This window comes from Lepisma saccharinum, chromosome 19 (genome assembly GCF_977018435.1).
Source record: "Lepisma saccharinum chromosome 19, izLepSacc3.1, whole genome shotgun sequence".
NCBI lineage: Eukaryota > Metazoa > Arthropoda > Insecta > Zygentoma > Lepismatidae > Lepisma > Lepisma saccharinum.
Window position 1 is genome coordinate 8447658 of NC_139247.1, and position 13005 is coordinate 8460662.

The following is a 13005-nucleotide window of genomic DNA, read 5'->3' on the forward strand; positions in this document are numbered from 1 at the left end:
AACTACTGAAAAAACATCCGATAATCCGAGTGTGGATTCTGTGCTACTCTGTAAGGGCCGTATTCATAGTTAAATCTCAAGACACTGTGTAAGAGATTCTTAGCCAAGACGATCTTGGGAAGGTAATCTCGTCTTGAGACAGTGTCGTTTCATAGTCGTATCTTGAGAAACTCTTGGCTAAGAGCCTCTCTTCCCAAGGAAAGAAACTTTCTCTTCGCCAAGACGACGATCCTGAGATACGATTGCCTGAAGTGATACCAACTTAAAAGAACTGCAAGAGAAATTGTCAAAAGAAACAACAAAACACATTTTGAAATACATTAATAAATTACGTGAAGTTATGAACAGAGTCGTAAAAGTACATTTATTTCGATAAGTGATGATTTTGTTACAGAAGATGAATTACTTTCCTAGCTTTGTATGTTTTTCTTGGGTAAGCCATAGGGTTGTATGTTGGTAGTAAACAAAAGAAACTCACGCAGCGGTGTGGTGGTGTGCAGTCAAGACGTAAATTCACAGCAGGCGCTGTGCTGTAGCTTCATGTTTCGTTGTTCATATACGTTGATGAAAGAGAAACAAGAACAACAAAATAATTATCTACTCACGGATTAAAACTTATAGATACTAGAGTTTGGATTCAAATTAAAAATTAACCAGTAATTAGTCTACATAGAAACGAGTTACATCAAAACTCAGCGTACTCAATTCTGCGTTAATCTATGCTACGCAATTTTTTTTGTCTTGAGAAAAAAGTGTTCCCCCCTTTTTTTTGCATATGATCGCTCTCTTTGAAATTCTATAAAAAAGAAATGGGTGGTCCGATTCTAATGAAATTTTATTACGGTGCAACCAGGAAGGTTTTAAACAATTCTTCATTTTCAGATTTTTAAAATTTGTCAAAAAACTATTCTTATCAATTTTTGCGAAACTACTTCTCTTATAGCATTGTAGTCCTACAAATACAATTTTGGTCTTGCTTTGAAGGTCTTTGCATCTGTTTTTGAAATCCAATATCATTGTCAATTCACATTGCAAAACAGATTTTTAATCAACGGAGTACAGGGTGTGTACCAAAATAACAAATCCAAAATTCTTGAACTTTCTTCCCTTTTTCTTAACCTTATTTAATTGCTCACTACTTAGGCATAGTTGCAAATTTAGATATTTTTATTCAGTGAAAACCCCTTACCAGAAGGCCGGTGAAGATGAAAACTGAAGCTGTGCTTGACTTGCTTTAATTATTAATGCATGTAAAAATTAATGCTCCAGATATCATCTTAGATGGGGAATGGCCACATTACGTTATGTAATATTTTTACAAAACTTTATGCATACAAAAATGTAATTCTTAGGAACCGAAGTAAACAAATTTTAAACACAACTCAATATAACTTAAATTTCCAAATATTCAATATTATTAAATCCCAGGACAGGTATATAACAATTTAACTCGCTACACTGTAAAAAAAAATAGCAAACATTCTTGACCACAAGCATGATTTCTTGCCTGTCTTGACTGGTAGACAGTCTGGAGTAAATATGTACATGGAACGTGTCCAACACTGTTAGCACTAAGAGCCTGCAGTTTCTATGGTTCAACGGACATCGCTGCATTGATAAGTGCGAGAACCATTTCAATTCAACTTTTTTGGGACACAAATTTGATACATTATATATTAGAAAAATCAATTCATTTGTGAATATATAGCCATAAGCATAAGATAAAAAAAGTTTTAGTTGAGCAAAATGGGCATCTACAGCTGCAGGCATGCATTTGAGGAATCTTATGAACTTGAAGGTTACCAACCTTACCACTCTTTCACTGTAGCATCAATCTGTTTGAACATAATTTTCTTACATCAGTCTAATACTGGGATGCTTCTCCAGTTTCTACCCAAGTATCAATTTGCAACAAATGAGAAAGGGCTATCTAGTCCAAACTTACCTGCACATTGTCATGTTCTTTTCAGAAAACCATAGAACAGATGTTGTTCACTTTGTTAATATTTACAATTTTTTTCCTGAAATCTACTTGATGTCCTCTTTCCACATACATAAATGATTGATTGATTTAGTTTATTTTACTTTGCGTTTTGTGCCTCTTGGCTAATTTGTGAAGATGGGGATGAGTGATGAAATGGATGAAAATGGACATTCACAAACAACCATACCCGACCGGGATTCGAACCCGGGACCCTTGGCGTCGCAGAGCGATGTGCTAACCACTCGACCACAGTGTCGGGCTCCACATACATAAAATAGAAGAAATCATGAAAGAAACTAAAAACTTCAGTAAATATCTGATATTCCCCGGACACCTATAACTTCTTCGTTTTGTTAATTTTTGACATTTGTATTTACCTATCTGCTTTGCGGAACATTCTCTAATTCATTCACGTTTTTTTGATCAAAGTAATTGTAATTTTAGTAGTTATGCACCCGCGTTGAGGTCGATAAATCAATTGATTGGAAAAGATCGATCAAAGATCAATTGATGACCAAGCTGTGTGGGCAAGCAAGGGTGGGGGTTTTGAGTGTTTTGATTGGCTGTTGGGAAAAAAAGAGGGGCATAATGATATGGGTTTCCTGTTGTTAATGAGGAGATTGATAAGTGTTTCCGGTCGGTAGTTGATCAACGGGGGGCGTTTCCCGTTTGAGACCGTTGATGAGTCTGAAATTCCAGGAAGTGGGTGTAACGGTTTTCTGTCTGAATGGAACATGCCCGAACATGTTTTGGGCGTAGCCTTGTAGTTTGAAGTTTGTTTAATGGAAATGGTGACGTAGGAGGGAAAAGTGTATAAATAGGAAGGATAGAGGATAATAGTATCATGTGAGGATGGATGTAAGCGGTACACGTTTGTCTGATAATGGTGTGAATTTCTACGAGATCAGCTACGAAGAGTTCTGGGAACTTGCTCGGTCTTGCGGCGATCTGGACAGCGATCGAACGGCCCTGGATCGGTTGCTGAGTTATTTCCCGTTTATATATGTAGCGATACCTGAATCTCCCTGGTGTGGATGTCACGTGGTTAACGGATTAGAAAAAAGAATTCACCGTCGCTGCGAGACTTTGAAGGAGATAGAAGAGAGGAAAAGAAGAGGTGACGAGAGAACAGGATTTCCGAGTCACAGGTGTATCTGCGAACTACGTCGCAGGAAGGAAGAGTTGGGCGAAGCTTTGAAGAAGAGAGTGAAAGAGTGGCTTTCTTTGTTGGCAGACAGAAATTCCGTGTGGTGTTCTGGCTGTGATCGTCCATTGTTACTTAACTTAGAAGGTCATCCTTGTTTCCCTGTGGTTCCTCCCGAAGGTTTCGATTTTCGCAGACGGCTGTTCCCCGACGATCCTGAGGATATTCTGGCTGAACCTTTATCGCCGATACATAGGACTCCGTCACCTACAGTATCTGATTTTGAGAATATTCTGGCTGAACCTTCATACCCGATGCCAAGGACCCTGTCACCTACAGAACCCGATTTAATTCGTTTTTACCTCGTATGAGAGTGTTTACTCACCACAATTGCTGGACTCGCACCGAGCCGTATGTTATCGATTACCTATCAGTGAATTCGAGATACAGAACATTCAGAAAATGGCCTATAGGATTATGCCAGACTCCGGAAGAATTAGTGACTGCAGGATTTTACTATTCAGGCTTTAGCGACAGGGTATTGTGTTTTCATTGTTCGTACGGACTTTACGATTGGACATCCAAAGATCGTCCTATGCTAGGACATTACATGTTGATACCCCAGTCTCCTTTCATACAGAGTGTTGCGGCGTTACATCGTAACTCCAAGAGCTGCAAGTATTGTGACAGTATAGAGACTGTTGAGAAAACATCCGATAAACCTAGTGTGGATTCCGTGACAGTGTGCAAAATATGTTTTGAGAATCCATGCAGTGTTGTAATTCTTCCGTGTCGACATTTTGTTTCCTGCGGATTCTGTGCTTCCCAATTGGACAAGTGTGCCGTATGCCGGGGCAGCATTGAAGATACCTTAACTGTTTTCACCTGTTGAACAAAATGGAAGCTTGTTTTTTGGACGTTCAAGGTCTTCGCGGAGCAGGAGGAGAATTTGTGTGGAAAGAAGTGGGGATTTTAAAATTTCCTTTCGACAGCGCATTTGACTGTTTAGTGAAATCTCCATATGGTTTTCACTTGTTGAGTGAAAAGTATCGCCGGGTGAATTACTGGCTCCGTACCAACAAACACAGCCTGAACTGGGGAGATGGGTGGCTACCGTATGAGAAATTAAGAGACGTTTTTTATTTTATGCTTGTGAATCAGGAAGTGTACGTCAAAGGTATGGAGAAAATAAAATGGTTGGAAAAATTACTTGGAGAAAAACGTATGGGTAAAATATCTGTGCGCAACATCGAAGAACTTGAATGTCCAAAATTGGATAGTGTGAAAAAGACTACAGGAAAATGCAGAGAGCATAGTAAATGTGAAAACGTAAAGAAAAAGTGTGCAGTTGAAAATGTCTGGAAGATGTACAGTTTCTATTGTAATAAGTACGAGAAATAAAATATTTTTTGAACATTTACAAATGTTTTACTTATAATTGTAGATATAGGTTAACAATATGATTCGATTACAATTACATATGGATATCTATAATGGTAATTTTACACAATACATAAAAGTAACAATGGTTTATTTACAATATGAAATACAATGGATAGTTTACAACAGCAAATATATAACAGATTTTATTTACAATACCAATGTGTGTCCAAGATTGTTCTCAAGATATATTTCAATCATCAGTTCGTTGTACCAAAGTACATAAAAATAGTTCAATACATCGGGTACTTCTTTTTTTTATGAAACCATATTCTTTTTTATACAATATACAAAAGCCTCCATTTCGGGTTGTAATTTATGATAACGTTCGTTCATTAATTTTTGCAGAGGTCTAAAAAGATTACACATAAATAAATGTAGTTCAGAGGCTGTGAAAATAAAAGCATCTTGTGAATGATGTTGATACATCGAGATGCAACGTTTCCCGAAAAAATTTACACCACTAACGGTGATATTTCCAGTAACCAAATAATTGAATCGTCGACCAGTGTCGACGTAATTCAGTAAGTCAGATTTTAAAGCACACAGTTCTCTAATCTGTTTAGAATGGATGCGTACGGGTGATCTCCCCTGTTTCAAAAACTCCCACACCAAATTGAAAGGGGATTCCTTTTCGAATCCTATGGCTACGTACTTGTTTTTTTCCTTGTTCAGAAAATATGTGTTTGCAAGATAGAGATCTAAACATGCATCTACGTCATGTAGTTTAGGACAATCGATTTTGTCTGTGGAAAAACCAATTTCCCTACGTCTCTTTATGAAATCACAGTCCGTAGTCACATCCATTCCCTCGTCAGCCGTCTCGTTCTTGATAGTAACGGTTTCTAATTTAATAGGTTGCACACGTTTGCGAGGTTTACGTTTGGAAACATCATCCTGATGGGTCATGCGTGTCACAAGTTTGTCGTGTTTCTCCATTATAGAAGCCGCAGTAGGTTCCATGGTGTGTTCACTAGAACTGTCTCGATGGCACTGAGTGAAAGATACGCAGCACACATTTTAAATAGATTTCTTCATGACACGAGCCTGGATCGTGTGGATAGAACAACACGTCTGTTCCCCTCTGGAACATTTGGAATGTGGTAAACATTTGAAGATCTGACGAAAACGGTGTAGGATATATCCATCTTTACTGATACCTGGTGGAAATGTGTGGATGAAATCAGTAGTTAAGGGGTAGCTATAGCACGATAACCAATCAGTATCGATTACCTTAATCGATTTCCAATAATCGATAAGTGATCAATACATTTTTTTTGGGTGAAAATCGATTTTTTTTTAAATTAGGTGTGGGTGGGGGTGTTTCCAAATAAGGAGATGTATGTAAGGGTATGTGGGTGTTGCTAACCTAATATAGTGATTGATTGATTGACAGGTGTCATATTTATTTATAGTTTTTCCAAATAAGGAGGGGTTGTGGGTTGTCCTAATAATATAGTGATTGATAGGTGTTTCCAAATAAGGAGGGTTTGTGGGTGTTCTAATAATATAGTGATTGATTGATGTAAATGATATGTTTCCTAACAATATAGTGATTGATAGGTGTTTCCAAATAAGGAGGGTTTGTGGGTGTTCTAATAATATAGTGATTGATTGATGTAAATGATATGTTTGTAGATTGTTGTATTGTTAAACCTTATTATAGTTGTTAATATTATTGATAATAATATAGATTGATTGATCGATTGTTTGTATAGGTGATTGGTGACGTCATCGATTGTACTGGGTGATGTCTCTGGTTGTGTTGTCGTTGCTGATGTGTGCCTGGTGTGTGCGTGAGTAGTGGTGTTTACGGTAGGGACAGGACCACTTACAAGTGTAGAAAAGGCGAGGCTATTTGATTGAACAATCAGATTTGCTTACACTTAAAACAATGCCAAGATGGGGCCTGTACCCCAATTCTTCAGGTGTGATATGCTCTGATTTTTAAGAAATTCTGAATTTCTAGTGTAGAAAAGGCAAGGGCTCAACAGATAGATTTACCCATACTTAAGACAATGGCAAGAGGGGCTTAAACCCTAATTTTTCAGGTGTGGAGGTTTGGGTTTAAGTCCTCATAAAATATGAAGCCTCCCCTGATGGCAAAATGATAATATTGTTGTCTTGTAAACAAAAGGCTCGGGGTTCGAGTCCTGATAAAATATTTAAGATTGAAATACATGTGGCAAAATAATATGTCCACAAGTGAGATTTTGAGAATAATTACTGCTAGTTGATAGCCCCCAAATCTGAAACCCCCCTCCCTCCTCTGCTCAGACAGATTCGGCCATGTGTGTAAAAGCTATATCTGTGTGATTGTTGTTTATAAACTTGTCAAAAATATGGCTTTTTTGTATGAAAACATGCAATCCTGAATACAATTCTGGTTTTGTATTGTTCTGTTAATATAAACACAAGTGAGACTTACAGAATATTTATTGCACAGTTCAAAATCCAATTTTGAATTGTATTTAGTTGATATAGAGATGAGGTTTTAAACCTGGTGAAGTGTGTTGTACATCAGCAAAACTATCACCAAAACCTAGTTACTGCTGTTGTTTGGGTATAAAAGCACCAGCTCAGCCACTAACTGCTGAACCCAACTGATATTTTTTATTAAGTATAAAGTTTTGAATTGAAGCCCAGAAAATCTTATATAATAAACAACAAGAAAAAATGCCAAAACAAAAATATTGCAATCAGTGTAATAAAAATATATCTAGTTCTCATTGGGCTAGGCATTGCCGTATTTGTAACTCTAAGAAATGCAGAAAAGCCACAAAAATGTGTCCAAGATGCCATAAAATATTAAGCAAGGCATATTACAAATGGCATAAGTGTAATTCTTATGTACAGTCATCAACATTGCCCCCACAACCATCTACATCTGGTCTGAAAAGGAAGCATGAAGCACCTGTTAATGCTGGACCTGCAAAGCAGCCACGCTATGAACCTATCCGTAGCAGTTTTAATGCCCAACTTAGGGATTATCGGTTTGTATCAGAGCCAATATGTGGCATTAAGAATTTTTTGAACAGTAAAAAACCTGATATACAGGCAATTCTAAATGCACAAAATGGCTCTTATAAGCTGTCCCTCAAATTGTATACTCAATATAAGAAACCAAATGGCACAAAATTTACACAGCCCCACATAACAGAAACTGTACCGGTATATTCAAATGCAAATTCGGACAGAATAATAAGCAGGTTGATGGATCAACTGAACATTAAACACTCTGAATTTGCGGCAAAAGAGTCCGGATGGAGCCTATGCGGCTCTCCGCACAAGTTATATGTTAATATTTCTGAATTCAGCCCATTAAAAGGTTCTACTTATGTGCCATTACCTGCCAATATCAAAAACAAAAGAGCCGTGGTTAATATAAAAAATAATGACGCGAAATGCTTTTTGTGGTGTATATTAGCTGCTTTGAATCCAGTTTCAAGGCATCCTGAGAGAATAACTTATTACAAGCAACATGAACATGATTTTGACGAGGCAATGGAGGGTTTGGAATATCCAATGTCTGTCCAGAATATTGATAAATTTGAAAAAAAGGCCAGGCATATCAATGGCAAACAATTATCTATTAATGTATTTATTTGTTCCACTGGCAATTGCCCGATAGCACCTCTCAGAATCAGTACAATTGATGATGAATCTGCTATTCCGATTGATCTGCTCTTAATTGAAGGAGATAGCACATATCATTATACTCTGATACATAATCTTGAAGCTTTAGTGAGAACACAATTAGACAAATCCAATACAATATTCAAGTTGTGCAGAAGATGTTTAACTGTATTTGATGGTCAAAAAATGGTGAAGGGGGTTCGGGAAGAGAGTGCAGAAATTGCTAAAAACAAGTTAATTGAGCATCTGAAATACTGTGGCAACCATAAACCTGTTCATATGGTGATGCCTAATCCAAGTGAAAATTGCAAATTCAAAAAGTTTGAAGCCTTGTTGGAACACCCGGTATATATTGCTTGTGATTTTGAATCGAACCTCAAACCTCTTGCATTCTGCAATCCAGATCCAGAAGAATCATCAATTACACCATACCAGCGACATGAGCCTTCCAGCTTTTGTTGTGTAGTTGTACAGGATGGTGTTGTTATTAAAGAATATTCATACGTGGGACCAAATGCCATCAAAATATTTGCACATAGAATAAAAAATGTGTGCCATGACATAGCATCTAACAACTTATTAATATCAAAGCCGATGTTGCCTTTAACAGAGAAACAGATTGAAGATTTCAACAATGCAGAAAAATGCCCGGTATGTGATTGTGAATTTTCAGATACAAATATCAAGGTTCATCACCATTCTCATACAGATGGTAAATTCTTAATGGCCCTGTGTAAAAGCTGTAATATTCAGATCAAGAGACCAAGATTTATCCCCATATTTTGCCATGGAGCATCCAATTATGATTTCCATCATGTGATCAGGTACGAGGGGTTTGACAAGGAGAATTTAAATATTTTAGCTGAAAATGATGAGAAATATATATCTATTAGCAAGATAATTAAAGTTGATGGTGTTCCTATTCACATAAGATTTCTTGATTCTTACAGATTTCTGCCTGCTAGCCTGGCTACACTGGCAAATCAATTATCTGATGATCAATTCAAAATCACACGTGCCTCGTTTCCAAATCTGGACCTGAAATTAATTAGGCGGAAGGGTGTATATCCATATGACTATGTCACAGATTTTTCTAAATTTGATGAGTGTTCCCTGCCACCACAAGAAGAGTTTTACAGCAAAATCAGAGGATCTGGAATCACTGATGAAGATTATCACCATGCCAAGTTGATGTGGAACAATTTAAATTGCCAGACATTTGGTGATTATCACATGGCATATTTGAAACTTGATGTCACTCTCTTAGCTGATATATTGCAGGCATTCAGAAAATCTTCCATGCAAAATTATAGACTGGACCCAATATATTTTTACAGTGCCCCGGGCCTAGCATGGGCCGCAACGTTTTTGAACACTAGAATGCAATTGGATCTAATCCAAGATCAAGATATGTATCTGTTTATGGAGAAATGTATAAGAGGAGGGATGGTGCAATGTTCTCAGAGATATGCCAGAGCAAATAACAAATATATGCCTGATTATGATCCAGCACGGCCATCAAATTATATACTGTATGTAGATGCAAACAGCCTCTATGGTCATGCCATGATGCAAAAACTGCCATATGCAGGGCTTGAGTGGGTTGAAAATTTCAATATTGAAGATCTTAAGGACTTTGATGACAGTGACTATGGCCTCTTCTTAGAGGTTGATCTGACAATTCCTGATGATTTGCACAATAAATTTTCTGATCTGCCCCCAATTCCCGAGGTTCAGTGCTCACCTGGCTCTAAACAGAAGAAGCTCATGATGACTCTGGAGCCAAAACAGGGTTATGTCATATATTACAAAAACCTCCAGTTCTGATGAAACATGGTGTTCAAGTGACCAAAATTGGAAAAGTTTTGAGGTTCAGGCACTCAGAATGGTTGAAACCATACATTGATACAAACACGGAGCTTCGAACATCTGCAAAGAGCCAATTTGATAAGGGCTTGTTTAAATTGATGGTGAATTCTGTGTATGGCAAAACTATTGAAAATGTCAGAAAACATACCGATGTTAAAATAATTACTGACCCCAGCCTGAGCAAAAAATTGGTTGCAAAGCCCAACTTCAATTACAGAAGAATTTATGATGAGCACATGGCACTCTTCAACATGAAGAAAACAAAGATCAAATTTGATAAACCTATTTATGTAGGGGCTGTGATATTGGAATTGGCCAAATTACATATGTTAACATTGTATTATGATGTGTTGAAACCTTTTTATGGTGATAATATAAAATTGATGTACATGGATACGGATAGTTTTATTCTTGATATTAAAACAGAAGATGTTTATCAAGATATGTCACAGCCTGAATTGTTTAAATATTTTGATACCAGTGAACATACAATAATTCAACCCCACAACAAAAAGGTGCCTGGCAAGTTAAAAGATGAGACATGTGGTGATGCTATTGTGGAATTTGCTGGGTTAAGTGCCAAGGTGTATAGTTTTAAAACATGTAGTGCTGTTGTCAAAAAGGCCAAGGGCATTGGCAAAGTAGCTGTTGAAAAAGATCTTGAATTTGAAGATTATAAAAATTGCATCAAATCCCAGAGTTTAATCAAAACATCAGAAAATAGAATTCAGAGTGAGGATCACTTGCTGACTAGCAATATTGTAAGAAAAGTGGCTCTGGACCCACATGATGATAAGAGATGCATTTTATCATGTGGCATACATACTCTACCATGGGGGCATTGTGATTTGAAAAGTGGCAAACAATGCCCAATTACAGAGCATGATTTGAAATAAATAAACATGCCTATGAACTTATTTGGGTTCAAAAAACAGGCTATTATGGATCTGCCAACACCACAACCCTCTTCTGATATGCTGTCTAAACTGAGTGGCTTGTTAATTATTCATCTGAACAGCATACTTACAGATGTTGATGATGAAACAGGCAAAATATTGCACATATTTAACAATAATTTAAATCATTACCAATTACCTGTAGGTGGTCAATTGCAATTTATTACAACCCCTGAGGGTGATGTCAAAATTTCAGTAGGGAGAAATATTTATAGAATTAAGCACTCAAACATGGTTTCTGACACTGTATATACTGTTTCTGCTGGTGACTGCTTATATATTGAGGTCCCTGGGTCATATGACAAGCTTATACCTTTTTTTATAGAATTAAGAATCAGATACTCTATAATAAATAACCATTAAAACAAAAATGCCTAATGATATATTTGGCCATACAAGGCATGAAGATCACAGTGATGAGATTCTGATGCTTGATGTCAGAGTCAAGAAATTGAGAAGTGATTTACAAGCTTTACAAACCACACTCAATGCCAGTCTTCAATTAGAAATTACAAATTTACAATCACAATGCATGGACCCTCTTCTTAAAATTGATTCTGAACTCAAATTATTGCTTCAGAAATATACTGATCTGGCCACATTGGATAATTTTCAAAGTTTAGAAGAAGCTGTAGCAGCTCTTCAAGCCAAATTTAAGACCCAGGCTAACAACTCTGAGCAATTGAAACAGCAATTGGAAGAGCAAATAAATAATGTCCAGACACAGCTCCAAACAATTGTCAAAAGCATAAAATCACAAGAAGATTTTGATCTAGTGATTTCCACTCTAAAAGAACAGATTCAATCACTCCAAATACCTAATCTGGATCCTCTGCACAATGCCATAGCCGAGGTTAAAGAAAAAATTGAGACACTTGAAAATTTTATGAACAATTTGCCATCTTCTGATGCTTTGAATGCAATAACTCGGAGTGTTGCAAATATTAAGCTGCAACTTGAAACATATGAAGATTTTGGAAAAATTCAAAGTTCCATAACCTACCTTGAAGGTACAATAGCAGCAGTGCAAAATGATTTGGCAAATGTACTAGAATCCCGATTGCCTGGAATTGTAGATACCCTTGTCAGTGTCCAGCAACAAATCACAAAGCTTGAAAACCTCAACACTGAATCTGAGCTATCTCATTTTCATCACTTGATAGATGATATCCAAACAAAACTTGAAATTTTACAACAATCCACACCCACTCAGGCAGATATAGCCCTGCTCCAAAATGCTATGCAAAATGTGGCTGATGCTTCTGAATTAAATAATGTGAAATTGGCACTTGAATTTTTGCAAAATACTGTTTCAAATCTTCCCACATCACAGGAACTTAAAAATATTAAGAGGGCAGTGAATCGCATATTGAAATCAGAAGATATCAAGAATATCCAGGCAGAGATCAAACAACTCACTCAGACAGTGGCCACTCTACCAACCAATCAACATATTAATGAACTGCATGCCCTGTTTGAGGATATCAGAAGACAGGTCCATGATCTTACTGCTCAAAATTCAAAATTGGCAGTTGTTGAAAATTTGCAACAAATTGTAGCTAATATCAAGCAACAGCTAGGAACCATGGAATCCAATCAAGCAAATGCTCTGTCTGTTTTTGCCACCCAGCTACAAGAGATTGTGCAACAATACAAGAAACTTGTTGTGGACATAAAAATAAAGCCAGGCCATAATGATGTTGTTAGGACCATCAATGAGCACCTTGAATCTGTAACAAGCAGATTGCTTACAGCAGAAAAGGAAATAACCGGCATAATCGAGAATCCTAAACATACAGTAATTCTTGAATTGTACAGCATCCCCAACAAAGAATATGATTCTCCATTTACACCAGGTGGCAAAATATATATGCTGTCCCCTGCACAATTTTATTACCAATTTTTTGTTGGGGGCACATTGAGACCAATCAAGATCAAATATTGGCTTCAACCACAGGCACACCACTACCCTACCT